The sequence below is a fragment of the Ctenocephalides felis genome, unplaced genomic scaffold (genome assembly GCF_003426905.1).
Source record: "Ctenocephalides felis isolate EL2017-DRISC unplaced genomic scaffold, ASM342690v1 CF-g0.4_SCAFFOLD_03572, whole genome shotgun sequence".
In the NCBI taxonomy this organism is placed as follows: domain Eukaryota; kingdom Metazoa; phylum Arthropoda; class Insecta; order Siphonaptera; family Pulicidae; genus Ctenocephalides; species Ctenocephalides felis.
The window spans coordinates 25,685,625-25,698,524 of record NW_020539726.1 but is presented as its reverse complement, the minus strand read 5'-3'; the positions used below and the strand labels follow the sequence as shown (position 1 = coordinate 25,698,524).

Genomic DNA, 12,900 nt, shown 5'->3' with positions numbered 1-12,900 from the left:
TCCGCACACACATACATACACGCACACACACACATACACACACACACACACATCCATTTTTTCTAAGGTATGCCAAAATATTCAGAAACCTCTGAAACGTAAAGATATATAAAAATTTTCATTTTCGATTTTTTTTGATTACTATAACTTGCCCTACGGGAAGTTAAAAAGTATCTAATCAAAATATCGATGCCAAAAAAATATCGTGGCAAAAGTATACTTTTTTTGGCATCGATATTTTGATTAGATACTTTTTAACTTAACTTTAACTTGATTAGATACTTTTTAACTTAACTTACTATCGATATATCGATAGTACTCAATATCGAATTTTGAGTACTTTTCATAAAAATCACACATAAGTGCAAGAATGATCTAAAACTCATTAAATATTATATCACATTATTAGAATGAATTCTATTGCTTGTATCAAATGTGTTAAATCAGAATCATTTTTAATATTGTAAAACAGTAATTTTTCAATACTAATTTCAAATTCTATTTTTTTAAAAAAAAAGGAAGTTATAATAGTTGAGTATTTTTGACAACAATATAATAGTCTGATACTATATTCACAAAGTAATACTTTTTAAGTATTTTTAAGTACAATAATATTTTTAATATTTTTGAGTAAAATAATATTTTATAATTGTTGAATATTTTTATATGAATAATTTTAGTGAATAATTTTTTTTTTACATAAAAGTGCAATATGAAGCTCTTTGGAAAACAATAAACATTCAGTTTATAACGGTCAAAATAGTATTTCGACACTTGTATAGAAACATCCCTTCGGAGCGATGGGATTTAAAGTTTAAATGGTTCCGAGAAACTCAAACCCATATGTTTGCATGTTGATATTCAAAAATTTCAATACATGAGTATTTTGCGTAAAAAAGAATCGAAATATAATTATTTTAAATAATAATACTCATACTCATTTCAATATATTAGTATTTTGCGTAAAAAAGAATCAAAAATAATTATTTCAAATAAAAATATTCATCCATTTCAATATATTAGTATTTTGCGAAATGAATGAGTATTATTATTTAAAATAGTTATATTTCGATTCTTTTTTCGCAAAATACTAATTTATTGAAAGGGATGAGTATTATTATTTAAAATAATATATTGAAATGGATGAGTATTATTATTTGAAATAAACATACTTCTATTGTTGAATATGTTTTTATAAAACATTTTGATACTTACAAAGCCGTTTCATTTTACATAAAAGTAATAAATGAACATCTTTGTTTATTAGTGTGGTCATATTCAATTTGGGTTTTTGAGCAATAAAGTTGAGACTAATGACACCCTTCGGGATCATTTTTGACACTTCTTTGAACAGTTGTGACCACCTATAAAGACTATTGCATTGCATTTCGCAAAATGAGTGGTTTCATAGTTGGTCGATGAGTGGTGTTCATAGATTACGCTGTCGATTCTTTTTGAGTACTATCGACGTAAAAGATTGATATTGGCAAATAGATCGAGCTAAAAAATCGATACCAAAAGTACTCACTATCGATCGCAAAGTATCGATATTTACTCAGTATTCGATATTTCGTTCTAACACTACATATACCTGGATGGAGAGGACAGAGGAGTCCAAGAGACAGATCAATCAAGTCTCGCGCAACGCATAACAAATGCATGAAAATAAAAGACGCCCCACACACTACACTCTTTGCGAAAGAAACATCGGCGAGCTTTTAGAAAAGGCCAGGCTAGATTGAGGAGCTAGGAATATTAATTAGTAATTGAAATTTTTCAAAAATCATAATTGAAGACGAGATGTAATTGACATTTTTAATATAATTTTTTTGATATCTAAAGATAAAACTTGTTAAAGGGCACAACTAGTGTAATACCTATCGAAAATAAATAACATACCAAAATTTTAAATCAATATCTTAAATAGTTTTTGAGTTACATCCATTTAAAGAGTATATATATATCGTATATAGTATAACGATCATTTTATCTTTGATGATAAATTTTATTTTTAGTGATTACTTAATAACAAATGATCCGATCACTATAAAAAAAATTTTACATGTTCTATATATAGTTGTCTGTAAAATGAACTATCGATTTTTTGATCTGATAAAAAATCGAATTTTGGCAGTCCAAAAACGACCAAAATTTTGGGTAAATTCGACTTTTTTTCGAACGCCGCCATTTTGTCAATTTTTGATTATTTTTTTTATCGTAGTTTATTTTTACAGACAATATTATCTAGTTTAATGAGAATTTTTAATTTTTAAATTTCATCCACATAGAAGGCTGGAATCACTGCAGCAGTGAAGGGCCTTTTTTCGCGCGGTTGGAGATCGACAATAACTTAAAAAATATTTAATTTTTTTCTTCAAAAATTTTACTATGTATTCTTAAAACATGTCTAAATATATTCTTAAAATTTTGAAATAATTGATGAAGTTTTTTTTTAATATACATTCCCAAAAATCACATTTTTTTAGGCGGTTACACTAGTTGTGCCCCTTGTACCCTGTGATTGACAAGTACACTCGTCATAAAAAAGCTGCAGAATTTTGCGTATTGAATATATTTGTCAGACGTATTAAACTATGACCATTTGCAAAATGATAAGTTATTTCTTTAATAAAAAGTATATTCTGAAATATCCTGTTGTTTACAATATTTTGAGCTGAGTTTCAAAGCTTTACCTATATTTTTGAAGTTTGTATAAAATTACTTAACAGCTTAATTTCCTAAAGTATTTAATTGTAATATTTTTATTCTGTAGAAATATATTAAATATAGGTGAAATATATAGATTATTATAAAAAAATGGTAAACTCCCTAAGTTTAAAGTTATATCTGGTTTCAAATTCAGAAAATTTTTCACATTCGCCACGGTAACTTTATTAGACTTTTTATTTCATTATTCATTGGATTTCGATTTTACATCATATGACCATCTAACCTGTTAATAATTTTGTTGAACGTTTCAAGAAAATTTTATGTATCAAAGAAAGCTAGTGGTGTATAGCATCGTGCCTTGAGGCAATTTGCTGGAAATATTAAATGTTTTCAAATTACTTAAAACTTAAAAAACTTACCTTTGTGTAGAATGGAAAGTAAGCTAAGTGAAATATATCATTTTCTTCTGTATGCAAATATACAGAACATCATAAGGAAAATAGCATAAAATTAAAAATATTAACGAAACTAGAATATTCTTTCATTTATTGCACCAAATTCAATATCTGAATCTTAAATTGGAAATGCAGTACGTTCAGATATTTAAATATTCACAAAGCATAAGAAACATTAGGTCAAAATATTAGCGAAAAACATGTATCACTTTTGCATCCAACATTTTTGCATTCAATGCAACGTTTTTGCATCCAATGCAATATACGTCCATAACGCACAAATTTAAATTGCTGAGGGTAGTTTTGAAATCTACAATATACAGAAGAGGTAAGATACGTTAGAAACTGTATGTCCCTTAATTTCTGCATCAAATGAAAGCGCAGGAAGCTATCTTGAATATTTATGTATTAAGAAACATACAAACCTAGAAATAATTGCATAGTCGTTCATTGATCACGTGATCAATTTTAACAAAGCTTTGGATTCCTCTTCTTATTGTGATATTTGATATTTGATAAGTGATAACGTTTATTTTTAGTACCTAGAAAAATATGTGAAAGTTTTCTATTATTTTTTGATACTGTTAGATTTTTTTTAATTCCCTCACAGTGATATTTAGTGATTTTTGTCAAACCTCCACCTTTTAGGCCTCGCATGACTAATGGATGGCCCGCAAGAATTTCAAAAGAAAGTATCAAAATTCAATCACCAAGTACAATTTTCAAATACTGGACTCAGTTAATGAATAAAGTAATATCGAGCTCCTATTTCATATTATATCGGCTCGCTTTTAGAAATAGCCATAGCTACAGCCGAGAAGAACAGTGTTACAAATCGGTTCGCCATTACCTCACAGATAGCACGCTTTGATTGGAATTAATGCGTAAATTAACGCGACGCGCATAAAATGCATAGAAGACGGTGCATGTGTGTATATGCATGTGCACGTTCAAATTGTTCGATGTCACTCGCCGATTTTAATTATGAATGATTCCACTGTTCGCACGAAATAACCATCTACACACAGGTAGATGCATTGCATAGTCAACAATTAATTTTTAAGCTAGGATTTATTGCCATTTTATTGATAATAAAATACGAGCTACGGAAAGATAGCGCATTAAAGTTTGATAAAATTACTTTCTCTATTTGATTACAATTTTGAGATAAAACTGGAAAGATTTATACGACGAGAGTGATAACAGGTAGGTACTAAATTTGCTTTGCGATGCTGAGATGCCGACACGGAGAGACCCATAGCAGCAGAAGAAAATAGCCAAATTAGTGATATATCTATAAATGCATATCTATTGGTTATACGGTGAAGGTTTATATTAGCTGGTAATTATGGTTATTACACATTAATAGATATGTGAAAGCAATAAATATCAGAATATGAGAAGGAGCTTTTTTAAATATTCAGTAAATTTATAACTCCTCAATTGTTTTTTGAAGTGTCGTTATATATCCTAAAAAGTATCCTCAATTTTGTGGAGAATATTTATTTTTGGTGATATTAAACTTCAATATTAAATGTTTTTATGCTTCTATAAGTACTTTCATTTTCTGTACTTTTTGTCTATCTAAAAATTTCATTGACTGTTTTTCTGTGTAGAGAGTCACTAGTGTTTTAACGCAATTACAAATTTCAAATTTTTGTAGAGAATTCAGGTCGAAGTAGGTATTGTTAGTAAAACGGAAAATGATTATTACAAGTATTCTGTTCGAACCACAACTAATTTTATATTGTTAGTAATTAATATTTACTATTGTTAATAATTGATTTGATAAATTACGATCAACTAGTTAAAGGACTTATTCAGCTGAAATTGAGCTTTAGATATTTAGAAAACAAATTCAACTGTTTATTTCAAAAATAAATCACTCACTTAAATCTGAACATTCTTATTTCCAATCATATTGATACCCCTCAAACGTATTTAAATTAGGTGTTTAAAAACATTTAAATTAATTGTTGCAAAAACACTTATTTATATGTCCTAAAATTGCAGCTTTTAATTCATTTATATAATTCAACTAATTTTCATACTGAATGAACTTTTTCGTCGTGTCTCATGAAAATCTCATGAAAAACGTCGAAACATTTTTTTTAAGTAACTTAATACATAATTTTGTGAAATATTAAACATCTGATATAAGAAAATACAGACACGGTTACATATATCATATACTTAGTGCTGGATATTGATAAATTATTTAAATTATTTGTAACATTTTTTATACAATCAGAGAAGTTTTGCAGGCTGCTCTTGTTTACTTTTCTTGGAAATTCAAAAGCTATTATAGAGTTTTTTTAAATAGCTTTTAAATTTACAAAATTCAAAATTTGGCTTATTTTATTACAGAAGCGTCTTTTGATACAAATTTTGACATATTTTGTGGTTATAGTTTTACAAACAATGATCCATTTTTAAAATGAATCGACTTATCGTAGGGCCGTAATACTCTAGTATGTTCTTTAGAATCGTGATAAGTCTATCAACATAAAAAGTTTCACCAATATTTTTTTTTATAAATTACAAAGAAATATCTCGGCCAATATTTATCCAAAACTAATCAGCACGATTCTCGAATTTTTGGCTATACGTAGACAAAAATGTTTTTACTATTCTGCTACTTACAGAAAAACGGCTTGGCTGATCGTCGTTCAATTTTTCCATATTTCGATAGGTTACCTTTAAAAATAACATGCAAAAATTTTAAATCAATATCTTAAATAGTTTTTGAGTCACAGCCATTTAAAGAGTATATATAGTGTATATAGTACAACGATCATTTTATCTTTAAACGCGTTTTTCTTGAAACAGCATTTTCTGAATTTGCTGCAGTGATTAGTCAAAAACAAATGATCCGATCACTATCAAATTTTTTCTAAATGTTTTATACATAGTCCTCCGTACAATAACCTATCGATTATTTGATCTGATCAAAAATTTATTTTTGGCAGGCCAAAAACGATCAAAATTTTGGGTAAAATTCGACTATCTCTATTAAAACGCCGCCATATTGTTGATTTTTGTTTTTTATTTTTATCGTAGGTCTTTGCACAGACAATATTTAATATTGTCTCGTTAAATTATATAATCTCGTTAAATATAAATCTCGTTAAATTATATAATATTGAATATTATATAATTTAACGAGATTTTTTTTTATTATGTTTTATCAACGGAGAAGGCTGCAATCTCTGCAACAGTGGATGACTTTTTTTTGACGCCGCTGGAGATTGCATGTCATTTCAAGAGGATTTAATATTTTATTTCAAAAATTTTACTGTGTATTGTCAAGACATGTATAAATATACCCTCAAAATTTTGAATTCACTAGTTTTTATTATTTTTTAATTCCCATAAATGACCTTTTTTAGGTGATCACTAGGTGTGCTCCTTAACTCAGCGAATCAGATTTTCTCGCGCAAACAAACTTTCTTCGAGAAGTTAAAAACGAGGCCCACATGACGGTGTCCCTTTTTACCCCGCGTATTGCATAGAAAGGACCGGTTGTCAAATTTTTGAAAAATGTTAAAAAAACATAGTACCAGAAAGATAATTTAGCTAGGAATTATACCGAACATAGTCAGATGGTTGTTTATTTGATGCGTTATTTACTGCGATATAGTAAGTTTCCCATTTCTCAGTGTAATTGCTCTAAGTCAACTTGGATTTCTGTGCCCTACCCTATACCTAATAGAAGTATTTGCGCGATTTACAATATATGCATCATATTCACTTCAAGCTCTTGAAATAAAGGATACATTTTTCAAATGTGAGTGATCCCTGATTTGTAATCAGTGATCAGCGATCAGTGATCAGCAATCGGCGATTAGCGACTAGTGAGTGGTGCATCTATAATATACGAAGAAGTCTGTCCTGTGTCCGAAGAAGACGCATTAGCAGTTGCGAGTTGGCCGCGGATGCGAGATGAATATTTTGAACTCGGAGGGCAAACGTATTAAAACGCCGCTCTCTGGGAATAGTATAGCGAAACGCGCGCTCACATGAAATATCGGCGCAGTGGACAGTAAAAAATTGCCAGGCTATTATTAGTGGTATGTCTCAATTCTGTAAACCGAATGTGCAGACATTCACGCCTTCTTACATACGACTAATGTTTGCGAGTCGCGGACGAATGAGCGAATTCCTGAAAAGGCGCTGAACTTTTGTAGCTTTGCTCGATTTAAGAAAAAGATACTGGATAGATAGTGCGATGACAAAAGAATAATATGTTGTTCATCCGTTCGAAAAAGTGATCAGATTTATATCAGATTATGTTGTGATTTATGAGATCAACACGTCGGACGAGTTGAAACAAATTAGTAACCATGCTCGGGATAGATGGTCACATCAACTTCGACAACGTGTTTTACTGAAGCTGAAGAATTTATATCTTGTGTAGACTCACCAGTAGATGTCTGACAAAGTGATCTGAATGATCTTTTGGTGTGCCTGAAATCTAGTCGAAAATAAAAAAAAATTTGAAAAATCGATTTGTTGACATTTTCAAAGTTTTACTATTCAAAAATGTGTACAAGATGGTTTTCCAAAATTCAAATATTTTTGGAGATATATTCGATCCGATTCTGCCGCAAAATATACCAACGTTATAGCAAGGCTATGTTACGATCCAGTTCTCATACAAACACGTACTGAATATTGTCAAAATGCCATATATTTGCTGTGTGATCAGGCGTTTTACACTTAAAATGCTAATTTACTCGTGTGTTATTAAACCATATCTGAATCTACTTATCATAAGACCGTTTTCTTGGCATTTGTGCGTTTTATGGTTAGGTTTTCTATCTAAAGCGCCTAACTGCACATAGCTTTTGGCAGACTGATTTTGTACGAGAACTGTTTGCAACATAGCCTTGCCATAACATTGGTCTATTTTACAGCAGAATAGGCCCCATAGTTGTTTGAACACAATAATCATCTGTCTCCTTCCTAGGGTGGGTGCATTAAACGTGATGTTTTTAGAGGAAGAGAGGTTTTGACAAAAAATCACAAAAATTTCTCGTAACTAGAATACACGTGCTGTTTGGTGGGGACAATTTTGAATTTCACCACGTATCACTAAGGAGGGCGTATAAATTTTTTTAAAACATTGATCACGTGATTAATGTACGCCCCCTTATGATCTTTAAATGCGTTTTCTCGAAATAGTCCTTTTCGAAACCATATCTACGATTTCTCAACTTTCACTAGACCTATTTAGCCTGTTTAAACAAAATTTTTTGGCGTGAACTACCCTTATCCTCAAATACCTATTTTTTACTATTTTTTAAAAAAATGAGAATATAAAAAAATTGTACAATTTTTTTTTTGTTTCAGACAGACGCTTTTTTATGAATATACAATTGCGACATTTTTCTGTATTATTAATCTTATTTTTGTTATTAGAAATTGAAAGGGCTAAAATCATAGGCATGATCAGGTGCCAACATTAAGACCGTCACTTCATCACCTTCCTGGAATTAAAACATATATGCAAATGCAAAACAGAAAATTCTATTTAAATAACTTTTTCGATATTTATGAATAGGGAGCAGCCTATAATGTTTGTACTTCTATGTAGGAAAATACTTCTGATTAAAAAGGATGCGAAAATCATAAATGTGATGTCATGATTGTCTTGATAACATTGTAAAATTTTTCGTCATCTCATTAAAAAAGCTTTAATTATTTGATAATATATCGAAAAATTGGTATGTGACCTAAAAGTTACACAGGCTCATAGAGGGTTAATTTAACATTTTGAAACCGTAACCGTAGATAATATTTCTAGGACCACAGTAATAAAGACGCAATTTTACCAAGATATTAATTAAACTATTTTTTTTTTAAATTAGACTTTAAATAACCCTTCTTTAAAAAAAATCCTAATCAAACTGCATGGAAAAATATTTTTTTAATTTTTTTCAATCCACGTTGAGTTCTGGGTCACCCTGTATGAATGACTTGCAAAGTACCTATTTTATTATTCCAACTTTTATTTTCAAAAAACACGAGTTCAACGAAAGCACTAAGGTCATTCCATTATATGACGTTAGATATTCTCGACCGACCTGAACTAACACCTTGAAGACCGTGATTGAGTTTGAAAACGCATCCATCCTGAATGACGAAACCTAACGAACCTGTCAAGACAAATACCCGCCAAGGCAGCTTCGTCCAAAGCAATTATTAGTCAATATATATTGACAATAGGATATTAGACAGTTAAACTATATGACTAGTTTCAATCTATGTACGTAACTAGTGGGGCGCATGGCATCGTGTCTTAAGGCAAATTGCTAGAACTTCCCGTGCCAAACATTTTTTTTTTTAGAAGATTAACATATTTGAAAAAATTTTACTTTGAGAAATTAGATTTACTTTTTTTAAAATATTCTAGATATTCTGAACTTTTTTTAAAAACTGCTTTAACTGCATAGAGACAAAATATCGAAACATTGATACGGAACCGATAGGAATATAAACAAAATATATACTTATTGTTAAAATGTCTATAAAATATCACACACACATTTTTTCTAAGGCATGCCAAAATGTTCAGAAACCTCTGAAACGCAAAGTTAGTATCTTTCAGTAAAGGAAGTTAATAACCTATTTCCTAAACTATGGACCAAATTTTCCTAATTGTACGTTAAGGGCTCAATTGCTTCCAAATTGATAAAAACCAATTCTTTGAAAGTTTTAGGTCTTAATATTAACTTTAATATAGTCCGCACTTCAACCAAAGTTTCTATAGAAATAACATGGCCAAAATTTCATTTTGTTCATAACTTAACTACAAGTAAACCAAAATTTGAGAATAACATTGTATTTGTTTATTTTGATTATAAATAAAAAAAATCACAACAAATATTTGATATATTTCATAAAATAAGTATTTACTTAGGAAGAAGAACCAAGAACTTTGGTTGGAGTGCGGACTATCTTAAAGTTAATATTAATAGCTAAAACCTTCAGAGAATTGTTTTTTATCAATTTGGAAGCAATTGAGCCCCTGGAAGCAAAAAGAAATTCAGAAACATCCACATTAACTGCCACCCTAATGTACATAGGGATTTTTGTTAAGTTTTTATAAAAACTTCTAAACGAAATTTTTCCGAATGCTTCAGTGCAATATTTCTAACTATCTTATGATATTAATTGGCATTAAAAGCACAGCTTAACTGACTACCATTATAAACTAGAGTACTACTATCATCCCTAAATTCTGATTTTTACCATTTTTTGTAACTCGAGAGCATCAAAGAAATGTCAAAGTGTTTCAGACACATACTATTTTGTGATTTTTTTTAATTTGCTCGTAATTCATACAAATGCAACATTTCTCAATGTTAATAATCTTTTCTTCTTTTCTTCTAATCGGATTATTTGTTCCAATTTTTGGAAACGCTCCAATTCAAAATAGATAGAATAATATTGAACAAGGTAAATATTTTCATATGAAGTACATAAAACAAATATTTATTAAATATTGTTGTGTTTAAAATATTTGAATTTAATTTCAAATATTTATTTTTATACATATGTTATATAATTATTATATATATTCATTATTATACATGAATAGTGTACAAATACAGAAAGACCATCCAAATTTTGTAAGTAAAATCAAATGTATTTATTTTATAAGACCCCAGTCGATTAGAATGAAGTACTTAATATTTGTATGGCAAAAAGTAAATCTTCAAAATAAAGTTATGTTTTTATTTGCATTCATTTGAATCACATTATATCACATCTTCAGAAGTTTCAATTGCATTGCTATCTGATCGATAAGTTTTCAATATCAATTCAATATAACTATTCCAACGCTTTTTCCAATCTTCCTTCAATTCTTGTTTTTCATCATCAGTCAAAGATGATTGTTCTATTGAGTTCAATGCTAATTTTCTCAATAAATGTACATCCTGATTGAAAGCTGCTATTCCTATAAATGTTTCATACCTAAAAATATATGACCATTAAATGTAATTATTAACTATAATATTTTTCTATCAGAATTGTACCAATCGTAAGTGACTCCTTTGGCTCCCCAATATCCAGGATCATCAGAACTTATTACGACAGGATAATTATCCATAAGCAATGAGGATAAAGGATGGTTTCTTAAATCTCCAACTAAACCAAAACTTGGTTTGAAATTGGACATACTTCTATGCCTATTTTGTACTTTTTCACCATGGTGGCTACCTGTGCAATAAAGGTAATGGAAATATGACTAGAATAAATCAAAGCATGTTTACTTATTAAATATTATTTGTTATTAAAATTAACCTTAGGGTGTTTTGTGATAGCATATCCATGACCTATTCGTTTTGTTCCAAGAAGTACAGCATCCACCAAGTTTTTGATTGTAGTTGGACCATTCCATTTAGTTTCACCAGCATGAAAGAAGAAGTTAATTTCATTTTTCAATTTAAAAAGGTCATCCAAAAACGTTTCCAATGGTTCACCCATATCCTCTTGGCCCACCCACCAAATCAAATCCAGCAATGACATCAGGAAATGCCTGTTTTAGCTGTCTTGCTGTTTCCATATGCTTCAAAAACTTTTCATTATTAATCAACCTATGACGAGCGTAGATGATTTTAGCTCCGTAAAAAGTTGGATAATCCTTTTTAAAATTACTTAAAACTTCTACAAATTTTCCACAGACTTCTGTTGCATTTAAGGTGGTGCCGTTTAGGTAATAAATTTTGGGAAATGAAGTACGGAACTCGAGATAGCTCACGTTGTCTTCATGAAACTCTTTTAGCATCTGATAGATATGATCTTGCCAGACAAGTGCATAGTGAATCAATGGCTTGATGATTGAAAATAATTTTTGAAATCTTGACCAAATTTCATTTACACCTAATCCTGCATGAGCTTCGTGCAAAGTGAGTTGTTTGATCATCCAATCATCATAGTCATCACCTTATTTTTCGTATAGTTTCCACACTGATCCAATCCGTGGTATCAGAACTATTTAAAAATCTTAATTCTACTATATTTTCATTATCATCATCAAATTTTGCATACAAATTTTCTCTGTATGTTAAATTTTTCACCAAATACTCGGAGCTAACCATAGCTGAATTGTGGCCGTGCAAAGCTGCACCTTTGGGAAAAAGTTGAAGTAACTTAAACATTGTACGGTTTTCCATTTCACGACTTATCCGAAGAAATTTGATGATGGTAAAAACTCGCTTATATTCCTGAAACCTCTTTGAATTTCCTCAGTTTTGTAGTTCATTAAAATATCGTTTACAGCACTTTCGTTAGCATTCAAAAAACTCATAGAGCCTACGGATAACATTGCTTTTCTCGCAAATATTTTGTTCTTTGATTCAAAAAATCATCCCATGACGTAGAAAACACTAATTTTGCACTTAAAGCACACAATAATAAAGTTATTAATAGCACAGTGTTATTTAAAAACATATTGATGCCAATTCAATTACACGGAAAACGAAAATTTTAAACAAGGAGTTACATGTAGTTCTGTTCTTCAAAAGACTGCATGAAATTAAAAATAGAACTTCAATGTTGTTAATTAGCCACAAAACCGATGCAATATTTTATCATAATACTGTGTTTTTTTACTGCTTATCACAAAATTATGCATTTAATACTTTGCAAAACAGATTAAGAATTATCATATTTGTTATTCATGAACGTTTAGTCTTATAAAACAGTGATGTATTAATAATTAGTTGATACACTATTTTCAGAATTCTTTAAGGACAATACTGTCCCT

General features: G+C 29.8%; 1 pseudogene; it reads right to left on the bottom strand.

Annotated features, from left to right (window-relative positions):
- Nucleotides 1–8,542: 8,542 nt before the first annotated feature.
- Nucleotides 8,543–12,292, bottom strand: LOC113388315 (annotated as a pseudogene).
- Between the last annotated feature and the right edge of the window lie 608 nt (nt 12,293–12,900).